This window comes from Ips typographus, linkage group LG1 (genome assembly GCF_016097725.1).
Source record: "Ips typographus isolate SLU linkage group LG1, UJ_Ityp_2.0, whole genome shotgun sequence".
NCBI classification, from domain to species: Eukaryota; Metazoa; Arthropoda; class Insecta; order Coleoptera; family Curculionidae; genus Ips; species Ips typographus.
In genome coordinates this window covers 21794111-21809828 of record NC_138422.1, presented here as the reverse complement: position 1 = coordinate 21809828, position 15718 = coordinate 21794111, and the positions used below count along the sequence as shown (strand labels likewise).

Sequence of the window (15718 nt, the reverse complement as noted above, 5' to 3'; positions counted from 1 at the left end):
GAGAAAGGGTATTATATGTCCCATCTACTAAAAATTAGATAAACGAAAGTGCGACAACTATCGCGGGATATCTTTGTTATGTACTGCATATAAAAAACTGCAGCAAGTGTGATCGGCAAACATCAAGCAGGATTCTGGCATGGCAGATCCACAATGGAGCAACTGTTCATACTAAAGCAAATATTGCGCAAAGCCTGGGATTGCAAGCTACGGTAGCGAAGTGTATACCATGACAGAAAACACAAAAAATATGTTCAATATCTGCGAGAGAGAAAGAGAAATAGATTTAACGCCGAAATATACAAACTCCTTACTTTACAAGAACTCCCACTCTCGGAATAAAAAAAAGTCTGGATAATTGCAAATATCGACAACTACTGATTTTATTTTTCTCAAGTTTTACATATTGTTATATTGTCATATTTTTATTTTATCATTGTTACTCCTACCATTTTTATAGGTGGATTTTTTCAAAAACATTAGTTTTGTATAATTATAAGTAGGTAAATAGAAACATAAGAAGTTACTTATTGGAATTTTTTTAACTCATTCCCTCATGTGCATCTTTTTCATATCTTAGCTTTAAATAACTCAGAAATGCTTGGACTTTTAAGTACAACATAGGATGTAGGTTGGTTCATATACAGGTGTGGTAAATCCAAAACCGACCATAGGAAAACCGTGTAACGGACAGAGAAACGTAGATAATTGCATACGCGGGACAAAGACAGAAAACGAAAAAAATATCAAGTAGGCCATATTTTCAGTGCGCTGTTGCCAAAATCCAATACCGTCGACAAAATTAATTTTGTTCTTTGATTATTCTGAAGCGAGTTGTGTCAGGGATTACTCAAATGTACACTAACATAACACACTACTTTATTGTTGAATAGTAAACTTAATAAAATACCAATTAGAGTAACAAAAAAAATTAATTTTGTCGACGGTATTGGATTTTGGCAACAGCGCACTGTTTGGCCTACTTGATATTTTTTTCGTTTTCTGTCTTTGTCCCGCGCATGCAATTATCTACGTTTCTCTGTCCGTTACACGGTTTTCCTATGGTCGGTTTTGGATTTACCACACCTGTATATCAGTAACCGTGTCCACATTTAGTACAGTGCATAGGAGGATATTCTGTAGGCTTTAACAATCATAGTCAATACAAATCAGAATATCTTACAGGAGCTTCCGTTTGAAATCAGTTTTTAAAGCATTGTATGCGGACACAGCTGAATTAATAGTTATTTACCTAGCAAGTGCGGAAAGTGATACTTTCCCGCACGAGACTGCACTTATTTTTTTCAAACACTTTTCTAATGTTTTGTTTTAGGTTCAACATTTTTTCTTTGAGTTTTACTTTACTTTAATAGAAACTAATTACAAAATTAGCAAAATATATTCAATTTAGCCCAGGAAAAAATAGCACTTTAAAATTCATAATTTATATTAATTTAAATCTTACATGAAAAACAATATTGCAGTTTGGCCCATGTCTGTACAGGGTGGGCAAATAAGCGAGGTAAGCGGCTGTACCTCCGAAACTAATGATCGTAGAGAGTTACGGTCAAAAAATTTATAGGTTAAGTAGGCAAGGGAAAATGCTGGAAATTATTTTCAAGTTTCCAAGATGGCTACCAGAGGGCGTTTGCGCCATCTTGAATTACATAAAGTTACGTTTCTTGTGATTTTCCCCAATGAATGTAACAAAAAAATATTTGCGTTTTAATGTTAACTTAAAGTCGAACATTTTTTGAAAAAAACATTTTTCTCTATCTTTCGAAATAAAGTGGTGGGGGGTATTTGAATGTTGTTTTAAATAAATGCCTGTAACTTCGAAACGTCTTTAATACATTTGGATAAATTTGGTATCATTGAAAAGAGCATTTCTTGGGCTTTTAGGTTTCTTCTGATAATGACAGTTGTGACCTAAACGGCCGCCGATAGAGGGCGTTATTTGATATTATAACCAAAATAATGGATTTTCTCAAAAAATTTAAATGCAATGATATGACTTTTTGTAGACTAGAAAATAGACAAATGACTAACCAATAAGCCTGCGCAAACCGCATCTTAATATATATATTTTTTTTTTTCCTTTTTTTTTTTTTTTTTTTTCTTTTTTTGTCATACAGCCGCTTACCTCGCTTATTTGCCCACCCTGTACAATGGATTGTAGAATCTTGTGAAGCTACCGAAGTTCGATTAAGACTGTTGGACTGGTCATCTGACTGTATTGATAGGGATTTACTGCTTGTAGGTTTTTGGAGTATATTGTTACGGTTTGGGCCTACTATGATACTTACTGAACGAGCACTCGATTCGGATGGATTCGATGCGTAACAATATTTTCTGCAATCTTCTTTTTATTAGCGATGGAATCTTCAATGTATGACTCCGCAACTAAGGTCGACTTCTACGCACCGTGTCTCTTAATGTTGGTGATATTGGATCCAGAGTTTGCCAGCATTGCAGCTGAAGACACACAGTGTACATGTGTACATTTCAGGTTCCTGAAGGCCCAAGTATACAGCTATTTTGCATGGCATTTTGCCAAAGGTTTTTACTCCTACGCATTGTTTCGTACATTTGCCATCCTTGTATGCTACGAAGAAGCGGCGATGTGTACTATTGTCCGGACGTAACAATTTGTATTTTTTGTAGAAGTCAGTGTACCTTGTATCAGAATCATCATAATTACACACTACAAATTTTCTTATAACATGGGTCTTTGTTTTTGGAATCGTTACTATCAAGGCATCATCTTTTTCCTCAATATCATCTAAGGTAAGCTTCATGAGTTCCTCCCTGCGACAAGATCCTGCTATCCCAAAAATTGTTGCGACTTTTATCATTAAATAGGTATACACCATTGTGTGCTTCAGACAGGAATTTTTCAACTTTTGATTTCTTTCTTGGTCTAAATCCGTCATTGGATTTCTTCAAGAACAGTGTTAGCTTATAGAATTTACTTTTGTCTATGTTATGCTTGCCTTTTAAGACCAGCTTTATCATTGAGTATTTAGATCATACCGTAGAGATCTTTTTGAGAAGTAATATGCAAGAAATACCTCCTCTTTCATCGACAAAAACTTGACTTTTTTTAAAGTGCACCATGTATCAAAGGTCATGAATTCTTTGTGGTACCGTTCTCTCGACCTTTCTGGATCTAAGTGACTGCTTGCTTCCGTAGCTTCGTCAATGATTTCTTCAGAAATTTCGTAAAATTAATCCATTTTCAGAATAATAAAACTACAGAACAAGAAACTATCATGCCTTTTAAAAGGTCTAATTGATGCTCGTTGCTAAATATGTGTAACAAATGTCATACCCTTATTGTTGATTTTCGTTAATAAACTGGTACGAACCAGAACACCTACCAATCAATAGTTACTCAAAATATACAGGGTTCGTTGGGTGATAAAGTCAATAAATATACGGGACATTTAAGACTACACTCAAATGAGTGCGGAAAAGTGCACTTTACCGCACCCGAGTAGGAAATATACTTTTAAAAACTAAGTATTCATTATGTGAAGAGTGTATAAAATATTCATACATCAGCACTGAATTCTTTATTAAATTTTGCAACAAAAATGCTTGCAGCAGGTTTATATTAAATTTCCAGCCGGTCAGTAGAGGAAAAGCGCCATCTGGCGACGGACATTTTGCGGTCGGCCATGTCGTCCTGCTGCAAAAGTAACTGATGCGAACGTTGTTGCACTGTTGTTTGCGACACACTTGGCACGAACAACGGTCCGAATATTTTGCTTTACTGGACAAAATTTGTCCTGTGTTTGTACCATTATTTTGCGGTTTTGGTCCAGTTTAAAGTGGATTTTATGCAACTGTTTTGAAACCAATGTATGCATACGGGCCAGTAATGAGCCGGAGACCATAAAACTAGCCTGAAAACTAAAACTGTTGGCGCTCCATTGTTTCAATTTAGTTTTCGACCGAATTATTTGGCCGTTACTTTTTTATGCCGTTCTAGATTTTAAACAGCGTCCAGTAAATTGTTCCGGCTCCACGAAATTAAAATGCCGTAATTGTTTTAATGTGCAGAATATTGGGTTCATGTTGGTCAGCTTTAGTACGATTTTACGTTTTAATTTGAAGTACAAGTAGTACAAATGAATGCAGGGTGAAAGAATAAACAGGCAAAAGAAACACTTTTGACATTATTTTTATTAAACCTTTTACTACTTTTATTAACTAGAACATAGAAAGCTACATACTAAGGAATTGATAAATAACAACAATTCTTCGATATACATAATACAGGGTGGTCCAGTATTAAATGTCAATAATTCACCAATCGATAGCCCATCAAAAAATAAGTTGACAAGCATTATGTCATTTTCCTGTAGAACACTTCCTAAGGAAGACACAGACCTCCAAAATTTAATTTTAAAAATCGTTTTTTTGCTACAACTGTCTAACCGTTGGACCAATTTTCATCAAATTTGGAACAAGTACACCGAAAATAGTCAATAACAGGATTTTTTGACTAATGTTTACTGGCATTCAATTTTTTAGACTATAAACTGCTCATTCAATTCAAACTTTATTTTTTTTATTCAATTGAACACTGGTAACAGTCCGAATTATCGGGGGTAATTGCACAAGTGCATAAAAATTACCGATAATTTTGCGTGAAAACTTGTTATCTCTTAACTGCATGAGTTTATTTTCATATTTTTTTGGCGAAAAAAATATGAAAATGACCGAATGCAGTTTGCAAAGATAACAAGTTTGAACGCAGAATTATCAGGTCATTTTTAAGGCACGAATGTAATTTTGGGGAATATTTCCCGAATAAATAAAATGTTTTGGTTTTGCTGCAACTATAGATTGCTCAATGGAGCTCAATGAGCAAGTTCCAAACCGTTTATTAATTTTTGTAGACATCGCGTTTGACATTTTTTGGTTATAAAAAGTCAAAAAAATGCGCATGGACAACAATTAGTGTACTAGCAATAGGCTCTACAACAATGCAGTCGTTATAGATACGTACAGTGCAATTATCGAAATGCAATTATCACTTTAGAATGCAATTATCGCTGTCATTCTGGTGAAAATGCACTGCTCATATGGGACATTTAACACATGAGGGAAATATTCGGACTAATTTTAATCTAAAAATTAGAGTTTAAGACTAATATCGTAGCATTTAATGCAAAAATTGTTTACTTTCATCAATGAAGAGTCTGAAACTTAACTTTTACTATAAAAAATAGTTTAAAATTCGTTTTTTCAGTCTTAAAACACAGTGAAGCGTCTAGAAGTCAATTTAATAAAAATAGTTTTTTAAGTCTGCTATGTCAAAAACTTCAAGAAGGTAAGGTAAATCTCCATTTTCCAAGCTGAAAGCAGTGTTAAAGCCCTAAAAATAGTCCAGAGTTCTAAGAAAATGCAAAGCAAAGTAAAAAAACCTGAAAAGTTAGTCTTGAAGACAATTTTCATGAGTCTAATGTCAATATTCTGTATTTAAGAACTAAAATATTGAAATGTATTTTCAAATTATGAAAACTTACGCCAAATGCAAAATTTAAGCTTTTGATGTGACTTTTTATTGGTTTAGAGTCACTTTTGATATCCAAGTCAATTTTCGGCTTGAAATGTGTGAATTTGTTGTCAAAAATTCTAGATAAAGTAGTTTTCATGGCTACAAGTCAATTTTCACTACTAAAGTTTTTGAACTTCTCTGAAAACTATAACGACTGACTACAAAGACAGTTTTTAAGCCTCTCAAGTCAAGTTTCACAGTTTCAAAGTAAATTTACTGGTTTCTAAGTCAATTTTCAAAACTAAAGTCTCTCAATTTGTCTGGAAACTATAAAAACTGGCTACAAAGACATTTTTTAAGCTTCTTATGTCAATTTTCACCGTTTTCAAGACAATTTTTAAGTTGGGTTGGGTTGGTTTTGGGTCTTTGAACGTAACAACTCAATTATTTCATAAACGAAGTTTCAAATGATAATTTTATAAGAGATAGTTATTTTGTCAAATTGAACAAGTAAAGTAAAAAAAAACTAAAATTTTTGAAAAATATCCAGTGACGTAGAGAATAACGCAGAAAAATGAAAACCATCTCTGTATTCACACCACTGGAGACAGGAGACAGTTTCGACAAACGTCATTAACATCACCTAATGGGTATTAATTTCATATGTAATTGTTCTAAATTTGATTAAAATTGCTCCAGCAGTCTGACAGTTATGACAAGAAACTGATTTTTTAAACTAACATAATGTATGTGAACTTATTTTTTGATGGGCTATTGAATGGTGAATTATTGACATTTAAAACTGGACCACCCTGTATATCACTTTAAGCCATCACTTCTTTAATTCTGCATTGATCCTAAAATATCTTTTTTCTAATTTTGGCATATAAAGTGACACTTTTAAAATCTGATTAGAGTGACAAAACGTTTTACTTTTCGTAACTAGTTACGAAAAGTATCACTTTATGTAACTAGTTATGAAAAGTTCATTTCATCACTCCCTGTTTTTATGCATTTCCGTAGAAACATATGGGCGACATCCATCATAACATGTCGTTGTCACAGTTTATACAAGGTGCTATGAAAGTGAATATTTGTGTTAAATCACTTTAAAAGATGGTTTTCACAGCTTTTTGGTCAAAATTAGAAAAAATTATGTATGCCACACGTTTCGAAAATGTCTTATTGTGTAACTCATTCAAATTGTAGGATCTCGCTGCGCTCGCCCTACAAACATTCATTCGTTACACAAAATCGAACTTTTTGTAACTGGTTACATAAATAGCTATTTTCTTACTTTTAATTTTACACATTTCACGTGGTTATATCATTCTTCTTCAAAAATGTTTATCCTAATTTTTAGTTGCAAATGTGTGTATATTTTGAATACAATATGACAAATTCTGGTAGAAAAATCAGAAACTCAAACTACTTGTTCCATTACATAAAATCTAACTTTCCTAACTGGGTTACATAAATGGTTAAAAATAATTAATGCAAAGAAACTTCTATTTTACTCACTCAACGTTAAAAAGTTACTTTTAACAGAAAAAGCATGGATTTGTCAACAAACACAATTATCATCATAGGGCCACAGCAAATCCTGAAAGAATTTTTTAACGTTAAGAAGACAATTTTAAGTTCTTTTTGATGATGCAAAAAAATAGAATAACGTTAATAAAAAAGATTTATCGAAGTTATTATAATAACTCAAAAACAAATGACGGTACATCTTTTTTGAAAACGTCATCGAATTATTCGTGAAAAGTGCCTTATTAATGTCTTCATTTCAAAGCTGTCTTTGACACGTCGTTTAGAAACTAAAAGGCAATTTTGCACATTTACTATTTTTTTAAGAAAACGGGAAAAGATAATACAATTTGAAAACCGGGTATCAAAATCCCCATACATACATCACCAATTTGGCTCACCCTGTATAATCAAAAGTTTCTCCATTCAATTGGCCATTTTCTTGACGTACTCTGTCATCACCTGGACTTCACTGTTTTTCATCTTTCTTACTTTCTTCATCGTTTAAAGAAAACATCGATTCAATTGTAGATTCAAAATTCTTCATAACAAACAATTTCTCCTTTATCTCTTTGATTTTATTTGAACTTATTTGACTGTCTGCCGTGATATTATCTAACTCCTTCTTTATGTCGTTACAGAGACTAAGTATTTCCCCAGACTGTTGTCCAGTTTCACTTGAACCACTGTAATTAATTGCCAAGTTAGGACACTGTTGTGTTGAGTGAGAGAGAGTGACTTACCAGGCCTCTTCAGGTTCTTGATTCATTGATCAACATGGTTTTCTGAAGGTTGTGTGGTTTTATATGCACGATATATTCAAACATTCTAGAATGAAGAAATATTAACATAATCTAGTTTTTTTAATACAGTCAGGGAGAAAAGCGCTGTCAAACATTCAACTAACAGAAACACAGTTTTATGGACAGTCTTATACAAAATCGCCTGTAAAACCCAATTGTAGTGACCGGATCACCTTTTCAAGTAAATTTTTAAAATCTTCATCGATAACCTAAAAAATTACTAAAAGTTTCGGTGCAGTCAGGAAGAAAAGCGCTGTCAAAATTTGTACTGCAAAAATGACGGTTTAGAGGCAGGCTGCGACAAAATTGCCCTAAAACCCGCTTGTAGTAACCGGATAACAAAAGGAATAACATTTTTAAGCAAAATTTTAGAATTCTCTTCTTCTTCTATCCAATAAAACAAAAATTAAAAATCATTATACGGGAGGAAAGCACTGTCAATTTTTGAAAAGAGAAAAGATTCTCTTGTAGTGACCGGATAATATTTGTAAGCATATTTTCAGTTTGTTTTGTATTTATTTTTTGTAGAATCGATTAACGCAATCAGCTTATATTTTTTTATAGTTTCAATAATTATTTGACATTTATTGTCGATGGCTTAAGTATTTTAACACAAAACCAGATTTTGAAGTCAATTTTTATAAGTGCGAAGTCAATATTCAGTTTCGAATACAATTATAGCAATTTTTATGATATTTGACGACTTTAACTTACTTTTACATTTCAAAATAAAAATATAAACTTGTCAAATATCATGAAAATTAAATATAATAGCCAACAATCGCAACAAACATACTAAATAGTCAATTTTCCAGTAAGAATGTTCACTGATCAATTTTAGGTGTTTTAAACTAGTCAAATGTAATGAAAGTCATGAACATGCTGATATTAGGAAAATTGACTATTTTCAGCCATTCAGGCCAATTTTAGTCAAATTTAATGCAAATTTCACTTCTTCCGACCATTTTAAGTTGATCAAACATTATGAACGTTGACTTGACATTCAATTAACATGTAACAACAGAACAGTCAAAATGTTGAAATTGAGTCAAGATTTGTGAAAATTGACTGATTGGCATTGTTCATTGGTCCAATTAAATTTTTGTTGAAAAAAAAACGTTGAAAATTAGTTGAATATCATGAAAATGTACTTAACGGACTATTATCAGCTTTTATAGTAAATTTTCAATGTCAAATACCATAAATACTGATTCAGCGGCTATTTGTAGTCATGTAAGACAACTTTGAAGGTAAAAACGTTGAAAATTAGTCAAATATCATGAAAGATGATTCAACGGTCCAGTGTTTCTAATGAATCTTAGACGTCAACATGTTGAAAACTGTCAAATATTATGAAAATTGACTTACCGGACTACTTGCAGTCATTTTCAGGTCAAAACGCTCAAAAATAGACAAATATCACTACTGATTAAACGCGCTATTTTCAGTCATTCTAGTAAAATTTTAAAGTCAAAACGTTGAGAACTAATCAATTATCGGGGGTAATTGCACAAGTGCATAAAAATTACCGATAATTTTGCTTGAAAACTTGTTATCTCTTAACTGCATGAGTTTATTTTCATATTTTTTTGGCGAAAGAGCCCGACACCGAAGGTGGAGGGCTGTTTTAGAAAAAAATATGAAAATGACCGAATGCAGTTTGCAAAGATAACAAGTTTGAACGCAGAATTATCAGGTCATTTTTAAGGCACGAATGTAATTTTGGGGAATATTTCCCGAATAAATAAAATGTTTTGGTTTTGCTGCAACTATAGATTGCTCAATGGAGCTCAATGAGCAAGTTCCAAACCGTTTATTAATTTTTGTTGACATCGCGTTTGACATTTTTTGGTTATAAAAAGTCAAAAAAATGCGCATAGACAACAATTAGTGTACTAGCAATAGGCTCTACAACAATGCAGTCGTTATAGATACGTACAGTGCAATTATCGAAATGCAATTATCACTTTAGAATGCAATTATCGCTGTCATTCTGGTGAAAATGCACTGCTCATATGGGACATTTAACACATGAGGGAAATATTCGGGGGTAATTGCACAAGTGCATAAAAATTACCGATAATTTTGCATGAAAACTTGTTATCTCTTAACTGCATGAGTTTATTGTCATATTTTTTTGGCGAAAGAGCCCGACACCGAAGGTGGAGGGCTTTTTTAGAAAAAAATATGAAAATGACCGAATGCAGTTTGCAAAGATAACAAGTTTGAACGCAGAATTATCAGGTCATTTTTAAGGCACGAATGTAATTTTGGGGAATATTTCCCGAATAAAGAAAATGTTTTGGTTTTGCTGCAACTATAGATTGCTCAATGGAGCTCAATGAACAAGTTCCAAACCGTTCATTAATTTATTGTTGACATCGCGTTTGACATTGTTTGGTTATAAAAAGTCAAAAAACTGCGCAAAGACAACAATTAGTATACTAGCAATAGGCTCTACAACAATGCAGTCGTTATAGATACGTACAGTGCAATTATCGAAATGCAATTATCACTTTAGAATGCAATTATCGCTGTCATTCTGGTGAAAATGCACTGCTCATATGGGACCTTTAACACATGAGGGAAATATTCATCAAAAGCTACTTAACGGATTATTCTCAGTATTTTTAATTCATCTTAAGGTTAAAAAATAGTCTAATATCATAAACACTGAATTAGCGAAACACACTTTCCTGGTTCATATTCAACCCTCGTGTGTACAAGACTTTGTTCTAGTCCACCTGTTAGGAAATATACTATTTCTAAGCAATACTAAGAATTTCATTATACTATAATAATTTATTATACAAGAGATGATTTCTCCCAGCTCGGTTTGGTCGCTGAAAATACGAAATCATCCATTTCCACGCCATTTTCTACCGAGGCAGCATATCTAAACACTTCATTATCGAAACAAAATTGGTTTTCCTTAGTCAGTGGTATAACCACACTATATCTCATTTTCACCGTTTGAAGAAAAGTTTTCAACGGAGTTAACGTTTTCCCTGGTGAAAAATTTTCACCTCTAGAATTAGTGAAAACGAAGATAATATTATCAACTGCGCTTGTATCCAAGCGAGACAACAAGTTTAGTCTCGCACAATTTGGTTTGAGAAGCAAGCAGAAACCATGTATTTCCTTCAATTCTGCCACGAAATTTAAAATTCGCTCGCAACTTAATTGTCTTGATCTGTATTGCTTTGGTTTTCTATTCCTGGAGAGTCCATAAACCTCAGACGATACTGTGTATACAGTGTGTGGAGTTATGAGATTAGATTAGAAGAAAAGAAACGACCAAAAAACGAATTTTGTGCTTTTTCTATAATATCTTTCAGTTCAAAATAACAAATCAATATTTTGTATTATTTTGTAACTATTTTTGTGCGCAATTTATTTATTAGTTTTAGCAATTTTGTTTTAAAGAATTATGAACTCCTCGTTGCCTTCAACATTTCTTAAAAGAAAATTTTTGACTTATAAATTTACAAATCGTTTCAATTTCATTAAAATACTTTGGTATCGTGAAAACTTTTATTCTCGCTAACCTCGAACCGGCTTTAACTTCGAATATTACCCGAAAAAAAATCTGGAAAGCATAAAGCCGAACGATTTGGCTGGTAGAAACCGAGGTTAATCCGAGAGAGAGCAAAAAAAAAATCCCGGGCCCGAAATAAACACAATCAAACTTCTGGCAAGTCATTCGGCTTTAATAAACCGTTTCCCATTGACAGCGTTTTTCCGGGGGGGCATTTTTACAACAAAACCCTGCGGGGCCAACGTCAAAATTCCCAAACATCCATTACGAGGCCGTTCGGGTCGGGAATTTACAAAGAGGCTATTGTGCCGGCCCCAAAAATCTCCAGAGTTTATTTGAAAAATGTCCGCGACACCACTTGATTAAAATAACAAGGAGCAATTTTTCCGCACGATTTCGCTAAGGGAATTCTATTAATGCGCCCTAAGAAATCCCCGAGAGAGCCGCGGTTTTGCCTTTCTGCCCCAAAAATCCAATTTGGACGTCCGATGCGAATGGATCGACTTTTTTTTTGCTTTAGTATGAATTTAATCGACGCCAAGTAATGAGAAAATGAAGATTTTTTGGAATTGCAATGAAGTGAATCGATTTGAAAGAAGTTTGAAGAGTTATTGGATCATTTAATTTTTCATAAAACTAACTGTAGAATCAAATTTTTATGTCAAATTAACAGTCGTATAAGTGGAAAAAACCGTAAATATTTTCAATGGCAATTTACACTAATTTGCTGCTGAAAATCAGATTCAGCCTTCCAAATCCAACCGCTAAGGGGAGTTTTGATATCACCAAAATGAAAAATGTAATGAACGTAATTGCCTGTGGTCCAAAGTTTGCTTTTAAGTAGATGAAATATCTCGATAACGGATGATTGTAGAGACTTCGTTTTTGTGACATTTTCTGTCCTTTTAAGTGTCCTGAAACACTTTTCTAAAATTTACGCTTTCATTATAGGTATCTCTAAAAAAATCAAATGCAATGGAATTGCTAGTATTACTTGGTATTGCCTATTTCATCAAGAATACGACTATGTATCGTGATGAGAATACTATCTCTTCTGTAACGCTAGATATCTTTGAAAATCGTTAAAAAACGTTTTTACCAGTGTAAATATTACATTACTCACTAATTAAGAATACTGTTTCAAATGGACTGGTTATTATGGCAGTAATTAGTAAACGGAACTCTGTTTCGTTTCGAAACAATTTTTAGGACATTTTTGTTATAAAAAATATTTTTAGACCACTTTTGCACATTTTATTTTGACAGTAACCTAATCCTAAAATTTCTGAACAGGCGAGAAGTCGATTTTTGTTTAGATACTTTTTACCAAAAATTAATTTTTTAAATGATTTCTCATTAGAAGGTAAATTTTTAATCACTTTTTGCATTTTTTGATAGAATATTTTTTGAAATTTTTTAGGATATCTCGTTCAAAAAGCGTTTTTTGATATCTTGTATAGTTTTCGAGATATCCGCTCATGAAAGTTTGTAATTTTATAATTTTTCATTTTTTTTTTTGATCGGATAAATCTTTACCCATGCACCGAAAAAGTAAATACTGACGATAGGGTTGTAGAGCATGAAGCTTATATATTTCAATAATATATATTTCTTTACTACTTCATCTATTGTCTCCTTCAAATGTTAAAGCAGTTTCAGTTGTTGAACTAACTGAAAGAAACTGTCAATTTCCATCAAACAATAATTGCTACCACTATAGAGTTTCATACTATATTGCTACTGCTATTGAATATTGTTACTATTTCAACTGCTTAATTTTTTATTATTTTATGTGTCTTTAATATTTACTTAATTCTCTAGTTAGATAACTCTGAAATTTTTTTTTCTAAAAGTTGGTCAGTTTTGAAAACCTTCAGTCTTTTAAAGCCTTGTAACTAGTAATTTTATTTTGTTGGTGTGGTGTTAAAGGGCCTGTCGACCTAAGTAGAGACAATCTTCTTAGTCGATACCATATCAGAAAAGAGGCCTGGAGTGCCCTTAAATTCCCTTAAAGGAGCTTTCAGTGTTGACCTTTCTAGCAGAGAGTTTACAACTTTAAAAACCAACATAAAGTCACGTTTCAACACAAAGTCAAATTTATTTTTACCTAACCCCCACAAGCAGCTAATGCAGGTTTTTTGTTAAAATAAGTATCTTATAAACTAACTGTTAGACCTGAAAGCTTTAATAAACATTTCCACTTCACAATAATCGTAAATCCCTAGCGAAGAACCAAGGAAAATATGCTTTTATCATTTTTTTTCTGTACCGTCATTAGTAACATCCCTAAATTCAAAAATGTGCCGCGTCTTAAAATATCCGAATTCAGATTGAAGAATCGCCAAACCACTTTAGCCGTTTTAAAAATGCATAATCCCCGGTTGATTTTGCACCCCAAAAAGTGTATCAAAGCACTCCAGCTTTTGCTAAGCACGTTAAAGTGATGCAAAAAAAGTTTATGGATACTTTTTCGTCGGATCTCTTTACTTTAGGTTTGCGCCGCGCTCTTAGACAAGTTATTAGCTGAAATGTGGTTTATAGATTTATTTTAGGAGACGTCCCCGTACTTAGGGATGTTTAATAAACTTTAGAGCCGTCTTCTTAAAGTTTCAGTTCGTGGTTTATAAAGGCAATAAAAGCAGGGTATAAAGTGCTCGGGGGTGTTTGCCGTGTAATACTCCATTTTTGTTTGCTTTTTCATAATGTTTTGAAGATATGACATCCTAGTTGGGTAGAGCGTTAAAGTTATAATTTTCTTCTTCTTGCAATAAAGTTTTGAACCAACTTTCACAAACTGTACTTAACTTCGGATACAGTGAAGGCAGATAGGGTTTAATTTGAGAAGTTTACCTATATTCCCACACGGGGTAACGTTGATTCTAATTATACAACCAATTGGATTCCTTCATTTTCCCCAGGACCATAGTGTAGTTAGGTTGTTTTGTCAACAAATATAGCTGGTTAAGTTAATTACGCTTCCTTAGATTTGACAATGTTTGTTTAAATATTCGCAAACCTTAATAGAGTTATCAATTCACTAGGGATTGATGGATCTAAATTAAGAGTGAATAAACTTAATTGGTACAACTGTTTGCAAACGTTTGATAAAATAAACATTTGTACTAGTATGTTTTTTTTTTAGTTAGTTTTGTACAAATAAATTGTTTAGTATTTTAATAGTTAATAATTTAAAATCACAATTGACATTCTAAAACTTGAATTAAGTTTAAATGGATTTGACTAAAAAATTGTGTTAACTTACTACTGTATATTTCCATTAAAATTGCAAAAAGTAAAAACATTTTAACTAATTGGCTGCAACATAAATGCAATTTTTGATTTTTTTAAGTATTACTGAATATCTCACAAATATTTCCAAATTATTTCAGACATCAGTAAATTTGTCAAAAGCCTACACATTTTTCTGAAAACATACCACAAATTGCCAGATGTGTCCTAAACGTCCCAAGCAATGTATAAGTTACCAGAGGACTTTACAAGAGTTCTAAACAATTAAAGAATTTTTAATTTGTACTGAATACCACTAAAAGCCTCCCAAAAAATGCCAGAAGCCTCTAAAAATATGTTGGAACTGACAGAGGCCTCTAGATCCCTCTTCAAAAATTCAGTCATTTTTGCAAATTTTTTAATAATTTGCTAAAGGCCTTTAAAAGCGTCGTAGAGGTTTCAGGAAGTATTTTAAATTGCTAGAAACGTCTAAATTCTACTGAAAACCTCTCAAAAATTGGTAATGGTAATGGTAGGTGTAGATGGTGACAGATGTACTGCGACCTGATTACATCTATTGTACCCCATCTTCTTCTGCTATCTCAAGGTTTCCTTCTTCATACCAGCCCCACAGGATTTAGTTCCTTTAGGAATTTCAGGATCTTGAGTGGGTTTGTTCGAGGTATTTCTTCCACAGCCAGCTGGTATAATCCCAGTGTGTTTAATCTTCTGTGCCGATCAGCATAACACTCCAGCAAGATGTGGTGGGGTGTTTCTGGTTTTTCTCCGCAGAACCTGCAGGTACTGTCCTCTTCTAGGCCTAGCTCCTCTGAGTCGACAATGACCCGTTAGAAACCCCGTTAATGCCTTGAGACTAATTTTACTGAGGTTAATCAGTGTCTGCCTCAGTCCTGGAAGTCTTTGCCAGTGCTTTGCTCTCAGTTCTTCTTCAGCTTTATTAAGTTCTTCCTGGACATATGCTTTTCCAAGGCCGCAGAATGGTTCTGGCCCGATCAGTGGCGCTGATGCTCCTTTTTGTGCCAGAATATCTGCTTGTTCGTCACCCTCTACTCCGACGTGTCCCGGAACCCAGAGGAGGGTTACCTTGTG

At 33.3% G+C, this 15718-nt stretch overlaps 1 long non-coding RNA gene across 1 annotated transcript; it reads right to left on the bottom strand.

Moving 5' to 3' along the window:
- Positions 1–7378: 7378 nt before the first annotated feature.
- On the bottom strand, positions 7379–7888 carry LOC145728751 (uncharacterized). The gene is made up of 2 exons (XR_014178154.1): positions 7783–7888; positions 7379–7725 (listed from the first exon to the last, which is right to left on the bottom strand). It is a non-coding gene; the product is annotated as an uncharacterized LOC145728751 (long non-coding RNA).
- Positions 7889–15718: the final 7830 nt, after the last annotated feature.